This window comes from Bradysia coprophila, unplaced genomic scaffold (genome assembly GCF_014529535.1).
Source record: "Bradysia coprophila strain Holo2 unplaced genomic scaffold, BU_Bcop_v1 contig_248, whole genome shotgun sequence".
Taxonomy (NCBI): domain Eukaryota; kingdom Metazoa; phylum Arthropoda; class Insecta; order Diptera; family Sciaridae; genus Bradysia; species Bradysia coprophila.
Window position 1 is genome coordinate 1,420,991 of NW_023503509.1, and position 15,529 is coordinate 1,436,519.

At 33.4% G+C, this 15,529-nt stretch overlaps 1 protein-coding gene and 1 long non-coding RNA gene across 7 annotated transcripts in view; both read right to left on the minus strand.

Annotated features, from left to right (window-relative positions):
• The window catches only part of LOC119078301 (diacylglycerol lipase-beta-like), a 23,126-nt gene extending 14,492 nt beyond the window's left edge, over nt 1-8,634 (minus strand). The window contains exons 1-2 of one of the 6 annotated variants that reach the window (XM_037185803.1): nt 8,433-8,634; nt 264-485 (exon numbers count right to left, since the gene is read on the minus strand). The gene's annotated coding sequence lies outside the window, so the exon portion shown is untranslated. Of the gene's footprint in view, nt 1-263; nt 486-543; nt 1,384-7,498; nt 8,100-8,329; nt 8,348-8,432 lie in introns of those variants that run through there. The other 5 variants (XM_037185798.1, XM_037185799.1, XM_037185800.1 and 2 more) reach the window with 5 other exon arrangements.
• A 953-nt stretch (nt 8,635-9,587) lies between these two features.
• LOC119078314 lies at nt 9,588-10,209 on the minus strand. Its single transcript, XR_005087982.1, has 4 exons — nt 10,066-10,209; nt 9,931-10,005; nt 9,770-9,871; nt 9,588-9,702 (listed from the first exon to the last, which is right to left on the minus strand). It is a non-coding gene; the product is annotated as an uncharacterized LOC119078314 (long non-coding RNA).
• Between the last annotated feature and the right edge of the window lie 5,320 nt (nt 10,210-15,529).

The following is a 15,529-nucleotide window of genomic DNA, read 5'->3' on the forward strand; positions in this document are numbered from 1 at the left end:
CCTTTACATGGAAAATCCATTATATAATTCGAAATAAATAGATGAAGAGTCTCGCCCACAGATTAAAAAACTCTCACGAAAACTCTACCTTTCTTCTCTTATCCCAAGAAAATCCTCAAAACTCAAAAATGAGATCCTTTGAAAATCCAACCAGCAAATCATTGAAAATCCTTTGTCAACACAACTTACAAACAATTAGCCCGTCGCCTACGAATAATCAACTATTTCTGTCGAACTTAATTTAATTTCTGTAAAGCTCTTACCTGATTCTAGCAATCAGCTTTCCAATGTAATGACATGTACCGGAGTCACCAAGGTCTTCAGCCACCTTTCCTCAATCATATACGATCTTATCAATTATTAACAATTGTGATGTGGAGCGTTAGTTCGCATCAAATATTTAACTTTAAACACGGATACCAATGCGTAGCAAAGTTGAAAAACTTTTCCATTTTCACCAATTCAAACATTTTATTGTAACTGACCTGTAAAGAGTGTTCGATTTAGAGAAAAGCTTGATGTTTTACAGTTTCTTAAATGCACAGCACTGAATGTTTAGACACTTTTTGCTTTGTTTATACAGTTCTGTCCACTGATTCTTATCACACTGTTCGATATTGCAGTCAATGTTTACTTTACACCTGAGCTTACACTTTGATTGTTTAGATCTTAGAGTTTTAATTAATTCAACCACGGAACACAAACACCACTACAACCGAGTTTCTGACACGAAACTCTAGTTGCTGCCTGATCTAATCAAATATCTAAACGTTCTGTTATCGCTCTCGTATTTCTTACCATATTTTTTATGTTTATACAAGACGATGCAGACTGTTTGAAATTCCATCTGTTCTGTCGCTTCAAAATAAAATTTTGTCGATTAAGCGCTTTTGTCTCAATACATGGACAAATGTTTTGGCTTACAACTCCGTTTAGAGAATTGTTAGTCAGAGAAATTTTTCGAAAGTCCCCATATCGCTGTGCAATCGAACGCTGTACAAGAACGGTTTGTATGCTTAAAAGAAAAGGTCAATTCACAAAACGAAATGTATACTGTGTGTGTATTCTTCTGTCGTCACCAGATTGGTCGTGGTGTGTTGTTTACATTTTCAAGTGAATGAGTGCGAACTTAATGTAAACATTCAATACTACACTTTGATTTCCGATGTATAAACTAAATGGACTTCTCTACAAGCGTTGTTTATATCGAAAATGGTGAGTGTGGTTCGCTAGTCAGCACATAATTATAAATTCATCTCAGTACGTGGGATCTATTGTTGTGGTGCATATTGATTAGGAAGAATTTTATTTTCAATATTTAATGTTTTACGTGAATTAAATTGCTTCCTACAACTCACACCAGTGTTTCCTATCAAAGTAACCATTCGGCAAATTTTGTGAGCCATTCTTCGTGCATTTAAAACGTTCAACGACAAACTGTTTCTCATATATAATATATGCAAAAGTCTAACATTTTATAGTGCAATTCGTTCTGTTAGACTCATTAGACTAATGTAATCGTCAACAAAACACCTTAACCTACCACCTTGTTTATACATTTACTCTACAAAAAAAAAATCCGGCTCGTCTGTCTGTTTCAATACATTATTCATTGGCAGATGCTATTCGCACCCGAGTGCAAATAGTCAATATGAACACTATTTGCACCCGGGTTCAAATAGTCAATATGAATACTATTTGAACTCGGATGCAAATAGTCAATGTATGAGCTACTTGCAGTCGAATGGTCTGTTAAAATTACACCTAACAAAACTAACAACTAACAAAAGAACATTTTTTTCAAACACAAATTTCATTTCGTTAGATTTGTCAAGAAAATAATTTCAGTGAATTACGTTGAATTGTGACAAAACAAAAATAATTTTTACTTCTGACGCTTTCCGACATTTTGTGGAAATTGCATTTCCCCAAGGTCTCAAAAAAGCGCCCTAATGTGCCGCATTTCGACAAAGGATACTCATTTGGAACACACCAAACTCCTCCCTTATAAACAGTTGGTAGATGGAAGAATTCAGGAACAAATCAATCTCCTTACACATTTTGTAGAAGGATGAATTCAGTTGGACCAAATCAAACTACTTCCTTACACAATTTGTGGAAAGATGAATTCAGTAGGAACACACTAAACTCCTTCCTTACACATGTAGAAGGATGAATTCAGTAGGAACAAACGAAAGTCCTTCCTTACACAAATTGTAGAAGGATGAATTCAGTAGGAACAAACCAAACTCCTTCCTTACATAGTTTGTACAAGGATGAGTTCAGTAGGAACACACTAAACTCCTTCCTTACACAGTTTGTGGAAAGATGAATTCAGTAGGAACAAACCAAACTCCTTCCTTACACATATTGTAGAAGGATGAATTCAGTAGGAACAAACCAAACTCCTTCCTTACACAAATTGTAGAAAGATGAATTCAGTAGGAACCAAACCAAACCAAAATCCTTTCTTACAGTTTGTAGAGGGATGAATTCAGTTGGAACAAACCAAACTACATCCTGACAAAGTTTCTAGAAGGATGAATTCAGTAGGAACAAACGAAAGTCCTTCCTTACAAAATTTGTAGAAGGATGAATTCAGTAGGAACAAACCAAACTCCTTCCTGACACAGTTTGTAGAAGGATGAATTCAGTAGCAACAAACGAAAGTCCTTCTTTACACAGATTGTAGAAGGATAGTTTCAGTTGGAACAAACCAACTTCTTCCTTACACAGTTTGTAGAAGGATGAATTCAGTAGCAATTCGCAATAAACAAGAGTCCTTCCTAACACAGTTTGTAGAAGTTATAGAATTCAGTTGGATCAAACCAGACACTTTCTTTATACAATTTGCAGCGAATTGTGCGAGTATCATGTTCGATAATATAATTCGCACAGCTTGCGAACAATGATTTTTCAATTATTTCCGATAGTTTTAAAAAATTGGGTGCAAATAGTGTTATTATTGTCTATTTGCACCCTGGTGCAAATAGTGTTCATAATGACTATTTGCACTCGGTTGCAAATAGTCACTTCGTTATTCATTCGTATTAAATTAGTAGTTCGAAAATGTATCTGGCAAACGAATCAACACAAAATGTACCACAACTTTTTAGAAGACACAGTCAACAGGTGAATATTTATGGAAGTAGAGTGATGTGAGAATTTTTACGTCTCTTCATATGCTCACACAAAATGAATATCCAAGGAAACTTTGTGCACATTTTTTTTTCGAAAGAGCAGACACACTCGCTATAGGAACACTTTCAGAGTTGTTTACTTTCACACACAAAAATACCACGTTCTTCAAGTGAATGTTGCATACACATATCCGAAACTCTCTGTCTTCAAGATTTACGAAATTGAAAGAAAAATCAAAAAAATTATTTTGATTAATGCTTTTATAACCGAAACAAATTGAATAAAACGATTTGACGCCTCGTTTATTCGTTTCATGTCTGTGTATTATACACTTGACAAGACTCACATTAAGAGAAACTCGGTACGATGAAGCGTATTTGCACTGATGGATAAAATTTTGTGATTCTTTCGGACTGTACACGGTTCGCTAGGTGTGGAAAAGGGAAGATAAAGGGAGAGGAAGCGTCTCTAAAAGAATCTTCTCTTCAGCTTTAAATACTGAAAGCTATGGTCACCATAGTAGGTTACATTGGATTTTCATTCAAAAAAGTGTCCGACACTTCAACGATAGTAGACATTTATTAAAATTATAACCTCTCCCACTTCTTTAGTAAGCAACAAGACTTCGCTGAGTCTAATTATGCCAACTCTTTGAATAAAAATATCGGCTGAGGTTGACCTCCGCTGAGCTCTAATAATTCTCCGCTGAGCTTTAACAAACCTCTAATCAGCTCTAATAATTCTCCGCTAGGCTTCAGAAAGAGTCCGTCAGACCTTAGCACGTTGTAGTAAGGCAATGAAGCTAAGCGAACACTCAATAAGCATCAGCGGATACCTAATAATTGTTGCTATGATTTAATTAGACTCCACTTAGCTTTGGCAGATCTCCGCTGAATGTCCGATTCGCTCCATTAAGCCTTCCTGCAACTTGCTTAGGCCTAACGGACACTTCCTGCAGCCTAGCGGAGAATTATTAGAGCTCAGCGGAGGTTTGTTAAAGCTCAGCGAAAAATTATTAGAGCTCAGCGGAGAATTGTTAGAACTCAGCCCGTTTTACTAAAGAGGAACGAACATTTATTTACGCTCAGTGCAGTCCTACTAAATTTTTAATAAATGCTCTCCCATAGTTGAAAGAATTTCCGCTGAGCTCTCGTAAAGCTTTAAAAAATGGTCGATGAGCATTATTAAATGTATACGCTACCCTTTGTCAACTGTTTCATGATTTTTATAATATGTCCGACACTTTTTTGAATGAAAATATTTTACCGCCGAAGTGAACACAGTAAACATTCATTCTAGTACTTATAGTAGCGAAGTGTCACAGTTGTGTCGAAATATGTTCTGTGTTTTTGTCGCGACAAATAAAAATTGTTTTTGCATCTAGTAAAAAGTGTTTTAGTATTCAAATATTCCTTGGCGACCTAAAGAAACTATGCCCGAATACAATGGAAAGCATAAGAGGTGAGGTTCTTTGAATTTTTTCGGTGAATTTTTGTGATAAAATTTTCCATACATTTTCGGGAAACTGTCCCATCATTTCCCAACGACGGGCCTTGAGGGAAGAAAAAGGTTTTCACTACTGAGGTAATAACCACATTACCGCACTGGTAAAGTAAAGTAATTAACTATATGACTACGCACACAGAAAAAAGTAAGAAAGAATCTAATGAACGTGCTGATAAATAATCGTGCTGATCATGAGCCTAATTATGATTTCTTCAATGTCACTGGGACGCAGATTATTCGTATAACTTTACACTGATAACGTCGACTTAAAGTGCGAATCACCGTGGTGATAACGATAAATTTCTCTTCTACAACTCATACAAAAAGACATTCATTGTTGACTTGTGCATTATAAGGGGCTGTCCGGAAAGAACGTTCAAAGTGGCTAACACAGTCAAAAGGGGATCCAGTATTTTCTTGTAAGTGTTAGCAGCAATAACTTTCTCAGGTCGACCGGCGTCATTAGTAATGTTTTTTTGATTTTGATTCAGGTGATTGAACGAATTCAAAGGAATAAAATTCTGGATGAACATCCTTCTAACTACCCATTTCAGAAACGGTTAGCCATTTGTTATCCACAACGAAAATAAGCGATAGGTCCTGGCAGACGTCCTTTTATATAGCCAAATGTAATGTTAAAAGAAATGAAGTACCAGATTTTGTATCAAATACTAAGCAATGATTTAAGCGTATGATGCCACAGATCTATCGAGTACGCTTGGCGTTTACAAAGCGTTGAATACTGTATCTTCAGCATGGATTTCCTCTCAATTTAAAGCTATAGAACTTGCAGTTGCTTTCAAACATGATTTATTTTGGGAAACATTTAAACAACGCAATCATGAGACGATGTTATTTTCTTACATTCCAAAATAGAACTAAGTGGAGATGCCCCCCCCCCAGCTAAAATAAACTTGTCATTACGAATTTGTCGCGAATTATACCTTTGCATGTTATCGATGTTTTTATGGTGTACCTAATTTTCACGTGTTATTTTGAAAGCGCCGAGATAATGTTGTGATAATAGACATACACAGCACACACTGGTGTCACACACACCTTCCATTAATATTGACATTTTATGCGAAAAGTTTATTTTGCTATTTTTGAAGCAATTACAAGAAAATTCCATCCGTTGTTCCATCAACATCATGTGTTACTGGTGGAACATTTAGTATATGGGTATGATGTTGGTGGGTTTCTATTTCTATATTTACTGTATTTACTGTAGACACGACCCCATTAAAAGTGGAGAATGATATAACAATAGTTGTCGTCACATCAACGAAACTCGTTGGTTGGATTAAACGCAGAATCTCATCCGCTGCATACACATACCGAAACAAAACATTTTCTGTTTAGAAATTAAATTTCACAAGAAATTCCGCGTAATTGGTTGGTAAAAACATTCACAATAATAATGAGCTCTACAAGATACGATTAACTGCACAAGTAGCAATTAGTATGTAAATTTGCAAGCATTCAAATTGAGTTATTTGTTGCATGCTAGGTACCTGTGGCTCTTGGAATAGCCATATGTGTGTAAGAAATACAGCTCAGCAAAATTGATTTAATTCGGAAACGTAGTCTTTTTCAGTTGTATTAGCAATGTATGATCGAAAATTTGACTGATGAAACTTCTGTCCATCTGTGCACAGAAACAGTGCATAAAGTTCCACAATTTGTTCGGAAAGCTTAAAAGTAAACTGAAAGTAAAAACCTTCGCCCTAATTTTTTTTTGCATACTGGATCCCTAAATGATACCATTTCTCATGCAAAAATGATGTCATATAGCAAAGCTCTGATTCTAGCATGAACATAAGAAATATTCGGAGGCTTATGCAATTTTCTCATAAAGATAGGAGTTATGGTTTGTTGGTGTGAATGGTGTGAATAAAAACACACAACACATGCAATCGTACACTCATAAATATTTGAAAATTTTAGGGCTTTTCGACGATGGAAAAATGAGTGTTCGTGCTAGAATCAGTGCTATGAATATAGGGATTTAGGGTCTCAAAGGGACTGATTTCATACACAGGTGAAACCAAATGCATTCACTTTCGTATGCAAAAATTATGTCATCTCGAGCCGGATAGATCGCACTTGTATGACCTAATTTTTATCGTATCCGAGATCTGATTCCAAATTGACGTAACAGTCTCATGCGAAATGACGTCATTTTCAAGAAGATGATATCTTCAAAATTGGGTCCCTGACATCCATTACAGAGGAAAAATGTTGACGAAGTTGACGAGACTTTTTTTACGATACGACTGGTGTTGGTAATGACATATATGATTTGTTCGGACGTTGTAACAATTTGCAATTAACAAAAAGTTTATTTTCGCTTGAGATACCTATTGTAAGAGGGAGTGTCCGAAAACGCAACATATTTATTAATGGACTAGCATAAAGACATAACTCATTGGTCATTATTGCACTATTGCATTACAAAAGGTTTTTAGCGAGGTTTCTAGCACTAGCCGGAGACGAGTTCGGGAGCCGAATTCACTAAAGACACCATTTAGCATTCGTTTGGAACAATATTTTGTTTGTAACCAGAAATCACCTTTCAAACAAAGAAAGTTTTGAAATTATTTTCGAAGATTATTGTTCTTCATACACCTAATTGTTATACGACTCTTTCGAGAGAAATGAAAAACTTTCAAACACCCATAAATAGAATTAGATATAATGTGTCTACGTTCGAAAAGAGTTGCATATTGAACAATGCCATTATGTTTCCTTAATAATCTCTACAAATCCGACACATTTCAATAGAAAAAATCAATCACAAAAAAAATGTGGGAAGTAAATCACATAATAAAAACCATTGTCATGTACCTACCAGCGTTCAATAAGGTTGACAAAGTGAATTTTACTTTTCCCACTTACGGAATTTGTGTTTTTTTTATTTCATTTTTTTTATATAATTGAACGACTCGAAGATGAATCTTTTGTGTCTGGAGAGTGATATTATTGTCAATGGATGGCGTCTAAATCAAGGCATATGATTCGTTATTAAATTGATTTTGCACATATCACTGAGTAGAGTAGCGAAGAAATAATAAAAAAAACTTTGTCGAATTGACCTTAATTTATTAATGTTGTGTAGTATTTGGCTTTGATAAATGTTTATTTTTTTATATTTTTTTTCTCTCTCAATAGATTCAATTTTCTTGATTTGATTAAACGAGTTTTTTCATTGGAATATCGAACAGTGTTTAATATCAGTTAAAATTCACTATGAGCGAGCAAAGAGTTTTTTAAGTTGTTTATGTGGTTAAATGTTCGTTTGTTTTACATTTTTTTTTCAATTTTAATTATTTTGAAAATAATAAAAACCGACGATTTCACTTGAGTTAAGCATAAGCACGTTAAGCACTTTTTTTAATAAATATTTTGTTTATCACGTTAATTTATCAACACAAAAGAAAAATTAAAAAAACAAGAAACTGAAAAACTTTTACATTATTCAACCACCTCAGCAGTTTCTTTTCCATTTTTTTTTATGTTTCTTCAGTTATCGTTGTTTCTTCGGAAGAATGATCTTACAAAAATATTTTATTCACTAAAAAAACACACGATAAAAAGCAACAACTCAGAAAAACCACTCTTCGCTTTGGTTAACCCGATAGGTAATATTTAAGTTAATATACCACGAACGAAAAACTCATACATCGAAAAACTGGTTTTGATTATTGCGAAATATAATTTCGTCTTATTATTATTGAATCAGACAACAGCATTTTAGTATTATATACAGAAAAAAGTATGTTTACTTGTGCAAAATTGCATTAACGACCACGGATGACATAATTTTTTATGAATCGTACAAAATATGACTTAAGCAAAGGAAAAATGAAAGAACAAACAAACGAAATTGAACAAAACCAAAAACAGTTACAATTGAAACAAAACTTTAAAAAAGAAAACGGACAGAAAGATAATAAACCGTGTACACACCGAATGACCACCTGGACTCAACTGAAGAGAATTTTATTATATATTTATCCGCGACGACTAGCTTTACAATTTTTTTTTTATTTAAAAAACCAACCAACTAAATAACAAAAGTTAAATGAGTTACTGAGCATATTGTAATACAAACGTGATACGAGTCCAACCATGTGAGTATAATCATAAATAAAAACATCGTCGCGCTTGGGTTTTACTCTCTTCAAGAGCTTTTTAATCAATTTTGGCTTGAATTCAGCGTTGTTTTTATTATGTTTTCGAAATGACCATACAGCCAGACATGAGAGACATTATACTTACGTATAATTTTCATTGTGAGATCTCTGGATTTTACCGTAATTGAAAGGTCGGTATAGTGTAACAAACTTGCGTTATATCACAAGCTGATATATACAACTCGCTCATTCACAATCGTAACGTAATTGAGTGGAGAAAGAATTATTGTTTGTTGGCTGTAGGCATTGTGGGTACGTACATACACTCAGAAAAAATTGTCTCTGATCAGTTCTAGTTGTTGGCTTAGTTGTTTACTTATCTAGTTTGGCCGATTGATTTTAGGGAATTTCCGTCCCATACGAAACCCTGTGAAAATTGGAAAAATTTCTAAAAAATTTGAATAAGCAAATGAAGTAAAAGATTTTATTTTAGACCGTCGAAAAATACGTTCATAAAATCTACAGGGATAGAAATGTGAAATTCGACTTGTGTCCTAATTTGGAAGTTGTTGTGGTTTGTAATTGATTATACAAAAATTTCGTTGTACAAATGAAAATCTAGATTTTTAATTTCTGATTTTTGGTATCTATGTGCTCGCAACAAGAATTAAATACTAAAATCAAAAATCTAGACTTTCATTTTGTTAACAAATTTTGTGTGACCTTAAATCATAAAACATGTCGAATTTCACTTTTCTGTCCATGTACTGCAATGAGGTTAAATTACGAAATTTAAATCATAAATTAATGTTAAGTTCAGTTAATCGTTTATTTCTAAAAATATTTTCACATTACACGCTTTGCGATTAAATGATATGAGATGGTCCATAAAATTGTCTAGATGTAAAACTTTAATTTCCTGCAAAAAAATTCATTGAAACTGAAACCAACTTACACTTAAATTCCAATAATCCGAGTGCTCATACCCTATGTATTCTCGTTAATACGAAGGTCCGGCGATATCTCGAATGGTTTGTCACTTGTCTTAGCGACTGGTAAACGTTTACGAATTCGATTAATTCGATTTTCTAAACAAACACATAAACTTTTGAGGATTTTATTTATACGAAAAAAAGCAACTCATCACTTTTGGCGTTGTACTCGAAACTCAGATCATCTAGATTACCATTATCGCCTGGCTCGACAAGAGGTCTGGAATTGGCTATAAAAAAACAAATTGGAACTTCCGAATAGTCATCTTAACTTTAACGACTAATCTCACTTTGAAGTAAAGCTGGCGAAATTGTGACTTTTTTGTTGACGTTGGCACAATAGTTAATTGTTACCAACTCCATAACAATTAGTATTGACCAGAAGAGCACTTTCTGCGACTGCGACATATTTCCTCAATGGGCTGTTAATTTAAACTGGTGACTTTACAACGAAATGTTGGGAAATTTATTGTAAAATGTAAATGAGGCTGATAAGACTGGTCTACGTGCTAGGTATAATGTAGTTGGATTATTGTAATTAAGTGCTCTAATAACTGTGTATCAGAATATGGACAAAGTATTATTTCATTATTAGATTTTAACTTCTTTTTGTTGTAAAATTACCTAAACGTATTTTTGCAAAGGAAAAAGTCAGGAACGGAAATTGATGTTGATGATGTTGGAAATTGAAACTATTCATCGAAAATAATTTTTTTTGAATTTACTTACGTCCTCCTAATTACCATCAATCAATTCAGAAGTGCGATGGTGGATATTGGATATATTTATTAAGTCAATATTATTGATGAAATGTGCAATCCTTTGATACTTGTAACTACTTTTAAAATTTTCTACAGAACACCGATCACCTGCAAAATCGCAAAGTTGCAAAGTTCTTAAAGGTAATACTTTCCCTAGGTAAAGGATTTGTTACAAACCTTTCGAAAAAGTACATAGTTGCATAGTTGCAGAAGATTTTTTGCAACACCTTTTAGAAATACTTCAAAAGGCAACATCCCACCTCTAAAGAATATGAAATGAATTTGGAGCTGCGATGGTGGATTTTTTTAAAAATATTTTTTCTTATTTATTGGCTAAATATTAGCTTTCCACAGACTCTCATAACCCATATAATTATCGAATCTAGTACTTCTTTTGATTGATCAAATTGATTCCAACGAATTCTATATGAGATCATTTCAATTCCTTGATTTGTAGGCGTTATCAATAACAAATGACGTACATGTCCGTGAAATGTGATATGTAGGCAGATTCTTTTTTTTACTTAGAATGAGGCTTGTCTATTAATAAAATATTTAAAAAATATGCTCTATGCAAGAATTTTGTCATCGTCTTCAGTGGTAAATGTATGGAAAAGAAAATTTTGTCAATTCACACTGCCAATTTAAAAAGGATCATGGGAAGGTCTTCTTAATGCAGCGTTTAATCGTCCCATTCGAAAGCGTTGATGAAGCGCATTTATAGCGTGATCACATGTCTTTTATGCAATTTATTTGTTGCCATTTTTCGAGAAATGTACTGCCGAAACTGTCAAAATTATTACTTCTCTCCGTTTGGAATCGACGAAAAACTGCTATCACTGCTATAGTACGGAATTGGCGTTCTTCCGTTATCCGATTAATTGTTGGACAAAACAGTTGAGTAAGAAGAAAAGGCGTTGGGTCATACACTAAACATCTCTCTCGTTTAGTATGACATTTAAAATGACAGATGAGAGAAATCAGAGACACCAAAAAGAAAAGCGTAGATCTGAAGCTCACAGTCAACCTTCGAGAAAATAAAGGAGAATTTACGATATTCGAGAAGATCTAGAAAACTTGAATCAAATTTTCTTAATTTCAAAAAATCACGAAAATTAAAAAAATTTGGGAAAGTTCCAGAAAAGCAAGAAAATTTTTCACAAATACAGCGGTTCTCCTGGGTTTCTCTGATTACTAAATTGTTCTTCTTGGTTTCTCTCATTAGCCATTTGAAATAGGGTAGCTGAATGGTCATGGTTTGATAGAGTTGTCAGTGTGGGAGTTCAAAACTTAACCGCAGCAGTAAAAAAATCGGTTGTCAATGTTTAGACAAAACACAACTGGCTAAACCGGTTCAAATCTGGTGTAGAGTTTTCACACGTCATACCGGTTAAGACACTGTTGGGAGTTACCGGGATTTAACTCCTACTGGTGTTTAGTATTGCTAAAGGTACTGAGGCGCAAAAAAAACAACAATCCTCCAGAGCGTAGATATTTTGAAGGCGTGGTTCGGAATTCACGTTAAGCATGTTGTACCTAATGCTAGGTCACACAGTACCATGTATGCAAATGCCTTCATTAGCTATAGCAGAATAGGTAGCCGAACCTGTCACTTACTGTGTGATCTACCGGCTGAACAATTCCATACGCTATTTTGATATTATTGAAATAGCATACTAACTGAGAGAAATCAAAGAAACTGAGAGGAACATGAAACTTTTACGTGGGCAAATGGTTAACATTTTTACTATACTAACGTAAGTCACCATGCGGAACCTCAAAGCTTAGTCAGTATTGACGTTTGCAACTATTATTATTATTTAAATAAAAGTTTTTCGCATCTAGGACTATCTCAAGCTCATTATGCAAAATCTGGGTCTAATTATCTGAATCGAAGGAAATATTAAAAACCATGTCCTGGAATAGATATTACTCAAATGTTTTTATTTCATTAAAATTGTTGCACATAAACCTTAACCATTATAGCTCACATGAGTAATAGTAGTATAGTGTAGTAATAAACTCATTTCTTTTTTTTTTGTTAAACTTTTGATTTACCTTTTCATATTTATATTTTACTTTTGAATTATAATTTCACATTTTTTATATCTTCAATCAATTTTGTTAAAATTAGTATAGTTCACTTTAAATATTACGCTAGAATCCAGGCCATAGAATGACTTAAAATCATTTTCTTTTCTTTCTTTGTTTATTAGTCAAAATACATTCACATGTGGTAGTAGTTTTATTGTTAGTTATGTATAATTAAGTTAGTATATCGGTTAAGTATATGAAGGAGGACATAGAGACAATGTTTTCTTTATCATTTGGTTTTTGTTTTTCACTTAACTATACACAATTAAATATATGCACAATTGAGATAATAAGTTTAATTATTTTTTATTTTATTTTTAAATATGTTATAGCAAATTGGTTGCGAATTTATAATTTAATGGGACCTTTAGTTCATGTTAAGTATAATCACCGAAAGCATTAGATTTTATCTAAAATAGAAAATATTTTTTTTTATCTTTCATTTTCATTCGTTTGTTATAAGATGTAAGATATACATAATGTTGCAGGTAAAGTTTAGTTTTTATTATATATATACACTCGTGTTAGGAATGTTTTATTTTCTTCTCTCTTTTTTTGTTAAATATTACTCTACAAGTTTTATATTATCATAAGAATTGTCTCCATTTTCTATTGTGCCTTAAATAAATTTATTTTTAATTTCTTATCTAAATATAAGTTTGGCCTTTGGTTGTATTTCATAGAATTTTCCTTTCTTTCTTTGTATAAATATATATGCATTCATATGTTCATAAATATAGGAGTTACAGGTTGTAACAATAATTAAGAGTGTTTTCGCGAATTCGTCAGGTGATTCGGGAACAAGGATTTGTCGATTTAAAAGATAAGAGTGATAAATCGTTAGATTCGTTTTTTGATTCTAGGAAGTGTGTAAAGAGGGGAAAACATGCGTTTGTGCCAGGGTGTCGCAACCACCTGTGTTCTGTATTTTAATGACGAAATATAGAACCATTTTACAAAGTTCAAATTTTGTACGAATCTCGAACGATGAAATACCTACATACAGTTGGAGCACTGTTCGGTGCAGATGCACCTTCGGGAGTCATTATAGGAAATGTGGTAGATGCTGGAATATAGTTCGGTTATTTTCAAACTGAGATATTCCGCGAATCCTATAGGACCTTCGTACCACAAAAGTAATCATTGACCTCTTTGGATTATTGAATTATTTTCGATTGTTTGAGTTCCTGGAGAATAATTTATAGGCAAAAAAGCATCACGAAATCGTAGCCAACAACTACATATTCGAAGCGTGAGAAATTTTGGTGGATACCTGAGGGATCTTTAATTTCTAACCGGCGGCATCCCGGATTTTTTCTTGAAACGAATATTTTAAAGATCCAATGAAAGATCCCATACAAAAGTCTAAAAGACCTACCCCCTTTATTCAAGATCTGTAACAACCATATATCGATCTTAAATAAATAAATATCTAGACAACAAGGGGAGATGACTTCTAATGAATTTTAAAGAGTTGTAAAAAGTTTCCTCTACACTCTGCAGGCGAGACAATGTCTAAAATTTTGGTTGATAATTTTTATAATTTGTAAGTTGAGTTAAGTTACTGCTTCATCCGAGTATCACTCGTTCAAATTGACACAGCAAGTTAATAAAATCATCTGAAGAATTCGAGATTTCACTCTTAAATTTTATAAATAAATTTTCTTTCTTTTATTTTATTTGATTTAAAGATTAGTTTTGTTGCATTTTGATTTTGATAAAAATATTTGTGTAGTGCCAAATAGAATCGCGATATATATATCGACAAAACGACTGAATAAGTAGAATTAACTTTTTCTTTTAAAAACATCAATATTCACTCTAAATGATTTTGTTCGATGATTTTCTGTACAAAAATAAAATTGATTTTTGATAAATTGCTTAGACCAATGAAAATTAGTATAACCTGTACAAAACCACAACACTGATTTACACATTTTTTTTAATTTAAAGTTTTGATTTTCATTTCGATAGACTCAATAAAAGTTGACTAGAGAAATAAAAGATCCGATCTGTCCAATAAATCGGGCTCATTAGATTCTACTAAACTTTCGACTAATAACAGCCCACGAATATTTTCAATGTTGAATAGAAATACTTTTGTTTATCTAGTGCTGAAATATCGCGACTTCGTCGCTCATTTCCGACACACTATAAACAAAACGTTGTTCCGAACTTATGCTAAAAAGTACTTTTTTTTAGTGAATTCGATTCAAGAACTCGCCTTCGGCTCGTGCATCGTGCTGGAAACCTTTCATTTCAACATTCATACTCTTATATTCACGACGTTCCATTAATTTCTTAGAAATCGTGGGCTCTGTACCAAACGAAATGTGACGCTGCATTTAAATTCACAAGAAATTTGGGCTACGTACTAGGTGAAGGATATGCCAATACGAGCCGTAGGCGAGTTTGACGGCTCGTGCGTAATCCATTAATATTTCTATACAAGGTTTGAACAAGATTTTTTTATACTTCGATAGAAGTCGCACCGAACACCTGATTCAGTATTTTCAGTATTCATATGGTAAACAGGTTAGTTACGATGCCCCTGCCAGTTTTGATCATACGAAAAAGAGTCGTGTCACATAAATGTGTACTTAAAAGAGATGAAACCAGAGTCTCGTAACTAGAATAGATGGAATTCGTAACTGACGCTTTTACCATATGACATATAGCAAAGTAAAAAAATTGCAGGCGGCAGGCATTTCACTAACAAGTGGAATACTCTTTTGATGAAAATATTCTTTTAAATTTTTTACTCACTGCCCCCTGGAAATGAGTCATTACTCATTGACATGAGCGGTAAAATTCACTTCCCGGGGGCTTAGTGAGTAAAATGGCTTGCGTAATTGTGTGGAGCTTGAATATTACCTTGAGTGGTTTACGCCAAATAAAA